Source organism: Cyprinus carpio, unplaced genomic scaffold, assembly GCF_018340385.1.
Source record: "Cyprinus carpio isolate SPL01 unplaced genomic scaffold, ASM1834038v1 S000006515, whole genome shotgun sequence".
Classification (NCBI taxonomy): domain Eukaryota; kingdom Metazoa; phylum Chordata; class Actinopteri; order Cypriniformes; family Cyprinidae; genus Cyprinus; species Cyprinus carpio.
In genome coordinates this window covers 135098-139485 of record NW_024879183.1, presented here as the reverse complement: position 1 = coordinate 139485, position 4388 = coordinate 135098, and the positions used below count along the sequence as shown (strand labels likewise).

Here is a 4388-nt window from a genome sequence, read left to right as displayed (position 1 = left end):
TATGAAGACTACATCATGTCACTGAAATTACTTGTTATATATCCATATGTTATCATGACTTCAAAGCAAGAATTGTTGATCTAACATATTATTGTACTACTGGAAATATCTGAGAACATGAGAAAATGAAAGTGGAACAATAATGTCTTTATTCTCTTATTAATGTAAGATGAAGAGATACAGAACAAAGATTAGTAATAAGTTATCAGATATCTATCTTGCAACTGTAAAAAAATCACTCTGAGTCACATGATATTCATGGGTCCTGTGTTGAAACTCTTTATACAAAGTTACATGCATAGACAGCTGAGAACTTATGAGTATAGCATTATATACTGACTTTTATACAGTAATCTATTGCAAATACAGGTTCTTATGTTAATAATTCTTATTGATTTTCATTTTAATTTTTAATCTTAAGGTTTGGTTTTAGTTTTACTGGAATTATGTTATGATAATGTTCTGTTATGTTAAGGGGTAGATAAGGTATGAAATTCATGTGGTTATTCTGGTTATCATATATCTTCGTTCCAGACCAAAGTCTCACATAGACGACATCTCCAACTTCCAGAATCAACACAACTCCTTTTGAGGAGTTTACAACCTCCAACTCCAAGTTTCCATGTGCTACAGCCACCCCTCTCTCCGTTTCTTCACAATGGAGACAGTTGATGCAGTTGAGGAAGTAGCACTACCATAGATAGAGAAGTTGAACATGTACGCTCCTTTCAGTGGGGCAGTGAAAACACCTAAAGCAGCATAACAAAGATAAAGAAGAGAATCAACTGTGCACAGTGTAAACGTAATTGAAACATGTCAGATCATTTGATTCTCTTATTCACATTACACAACTGCAGAGAGGTTTGAATGAAGCAGAAGGATTCTCTTTACTATTGAGTTTTGTCATTGATAATTACCTGTAATTGGGTTGTAGGCGTTCCCTATGTTTGCGAAGACCTTCTTGTAGATTATTGTGATTTTATTTGTGTGAGGACCTTTTTTTGTATTTTTTTGTTTTTTTGGTGTTGTGAGGATCTCTATTTCTGTATTTGATAAGTTAATTTGATCTCTCTGTCTGTTTTACACTGAGGATGCACACACTGAATTCAATAGAATTTAAACACACCACTGTTTCACCTCTATTTTCCTTTCTCAGCTCCTCCACTTGACTCTCGGTAAGATTAGAAATTTCTGTGAAAATGTTTAAAATGCTTATAATAATATATCGATAACAAGATTTACACAAAGTATTAAATTTTTACAATATTATTTACACTATGCAGTGTATTGCATTAGTGTTTTCCAGAGGATTTCTGATAAAAGAGTGAATGTTCTGGTAAGATACCATCAGTTTTCTTGTTCAGCTCTTCCAGGATGACCGTCTGTTGTTCCCTCAGTTGTGTCTCTAAGGCTTATTTTAGCAGAGATAACACAGTTTACACTCAATTTTACACTATCATTTACATTATGCAGTGTATTACAATTGTGGTTTTACTCTGACTATTACCATTGATAAAAGAGTGAATGTTTTGGTGAGGTACCATCAGTTTTCTTGTTCAGCTCTTCCAGGATGAAACTTCTGTTGTTCCTTCAGTCACGTCTCTAAAGCTCTGATGTTGGCTTTCTGCTCTGTGATGGTGACAGTCAGTTCTCTGAGAGCTGTGTGGAAGTCAGGGATGCTCAGATGGCAGTATTGTTGGCTGTCAGTTTCATCTCTCCGAGGGTCTGTCTGAGCTGGATTCTGTCTTCTGTCCTCAGTACTGAGCTGTTGACTGATCTCATTTCTCAGAGAGTCCTCCATCTACATGCTGCTGTACCACAAACACAAAGGTTTCCAGCAGCAGCAGTGTACATAACAAACCCTTCATTCTTCACTGATGTTCAGCTCTTGCTCGGTCATCCTCACAGACCCTCATGCTCTTTTTATAGTGTTCTAAATTTACTGTCCTTTGTGCTTGATTTATAGTGCTTCAGATAAAAAGTTAATTGTTTATCGTATTTAAAGGGATGTTCCGGGTTCAATAGATGTTTATCTCTATTTATGAGGTTTGTGGCACAATGTTGAGCACAACAGAATATAACTAATCTTTTTTAAATTGATATAGAAATGTTACACCACTTTCTGATATCTATGTGGATCTGGATGTAAATTTAGAGAGACAAAATCAGCAAATAATGTTTACATATATAATGTTGAAACTTTGTGACAATACTACTGAAATAGGGCATGATTTAATGTTTACTGTTTTAACTAAAGAATGAATTGACAGTTATTTCTGTGGTGATTAATATAAAGTTGCGGACGGCCAAGCACTGGACCTCAGTCATCCTCCTCCTTTCGCCAGATGGCAGCAGCGGGCGGTTTCAAGAGCATCAAGAAAGGCCCTACTCACGAAGATATTCACATCCTCAACTATCTAGACGACTGGCTTATAGTAGCACAGTCTTGGGATCAGTTATGCGAGCACAGGGACCTGGTGCTCCGGCACCTCAGCCTCTTGGGCCTTTGGGTCAACTGGGAAAAGAGCAAAATCTCTTTTCTCGGTATGGAGTTGGATTCGGTCGAACAGACAGCACGCCTCACAGAGGAACATGCGCAGTCAGTGCTAGCCTGCTTGAATACGTTCAAGCAGGACAGCGGTCCCACAGAAACTTTTTCAGAGGCTCCTGGGGCATATGGCGGCCACAGCGGCACTTACACCAATCAGCCTGATACATATGAGACCGGTCCAGCACTGGCTTTATGGCAGAGTCCCGAGGTGGGCGTGGAAGCGCGGCACTCACCAGGTCCAAGTTACACCAGCCTGTCGCCAAACCTTCACCCCGTGGCCAGATCTGGCTTTCCTCTGGGCAGGGGTTCCCCTAGAACAGATCTCCAGGCATGCTGTGGCTCACACGGATGCCTCCACCACTCTGGGTGGCCACGTACAACAGGCATGCAGACTCAAGGGTTTGGACGGGCCTGCAGCTGCATTGGCACATCAATTGCCTAAAGTTGTTACCAGCGCACCTTGCCTTGAACCGTCTCAAAGGGCACTTACAAGGCAAGCGCGTGCTAGTCCGAACAGACAACACAGCAACCGTTGCGTACATCAACTGACAAGGTGGTCTGTGCTCCCATCGCATGTTGCAAACTCGCCCACCACCTCCTCCTTTGGAGTCTGAAGTTTCTGAGGTCACTTCGTGCTGTTCACATTCCGGGCCTGCTCAATTGTGCAGCCGACGAGCTGTCTCCAGCAATGCTCCCCTGATGGTCCAGACCTTTGGAAACTCCTGGAAGGGACATGAAGGTTCTAGGTGACCTACCTCAGGAGGTAGCAAACACCATCACTTTGGCGAGAGCACCGTCTAGGAGACACGCTTACGCTTTGAAGTGGAACCTGTTCGTCAAATGGTGTTCTTCTCGCCGATTGCGGGCCTGATTGCGGTCGTGATTTCCTTTCTGCAGCAAAGGCTGGAGCGAAGGCTGTCTCCCTCCACCCTCAAAGTCCAGGTTGCTGCTATTGCTGCGTACTATGATCCCGTGAATGGGAAGTCTTTAGGTAAGCATGGCCTCGTCATCAGGTTCCTTAGAGGGGCCAGGAGGTTAAATGCTTTCCCGGCCACCACGACCCCGTAGAAGGGAAGTCTGAATCCCCCACGGCTTACATTTACATTTACATTTAGTCATTTAGCAGACGCTTTTATCCAAAGCCACTTACAAATGAGGACAATGGAAGCAATCAAAAACAACAAAAGAGCAATGATATATAAGTGCTATAACAAGTCTCAGTTAGCCTAAACACAGTATACATAGCAAGGGCTTTTAAATAATATAATAAATAAAAACAAAACAGATAGAATAGAAAAAGAATAGAGCAAGCTAGTGTTAGAGGTCTTTTTTATAATTGTATAATAAATGAAAAGAAAATAGATAGAATACAAAAAGATTAGAAAGGTAGTTAGATTTTTTTTTTTTTTTTTAAATAGAATTAGAATAGTGAGTGAAAAAGTTAGAGGGTCAAATAAAGATGGAAGAGATGTGTTTTAAGCCGATTCTTGAAGATGGCTAAGGACTCAGCTGCTCGGATTGAGTTTGGCAGGTCATTCAACCAGGAGGGAACATTTAATTTAAAAGTCCGTAAAAAGTGACTTTGTGCTTCTTTTGGGATGAACAATCAAGCGATCAACACTTGCAGAACGTAAGCTTCTAGAGGGCACATAAGTCTGAAGTAATGAATTTAGGTAAAGGGGTGCAGAGCCAGTGGTGGTTTTGTAGGCAAACATCAATGCCTTGAATTTTATGCGAGCAGCTATTGGTAGCCAGTGCAAATTGATAAACAGAGGTGTGACGTGTATTCTTTTCGGCTCATTAAAAATTAATCTTGCTGCGGCGTTCTGGATTAATT

The 4388-nt window shown here is 40.9% G+C and overlaps 1 long non-coding RNA gene across 1 annotated transcript; it reads right to left on the bottom strand.

Annotated features, from left to right (window-relative positions):
* Nucleotides 1-1065: 1065 nt before the first annotated feature.
* LOC122143846 lies at nucleotides 1066-1625 on the bottom strand. The gene is made up of 4 exons (XR_006159396.1): nucleotides 1542-1625; nucleotides 1346-1411; nucleotides 1138-1191; nucleotides 1066-1075 (listed from the first exon to the last, which is right to left on the bottom strand). It is a non-coding gene; the product is annotated as an uncharacterized LOC122143846 (long non-coding RNA).
* Between the last annotated feature and the right edge of the window lie 2763 nt (nucleotides 1626-4388).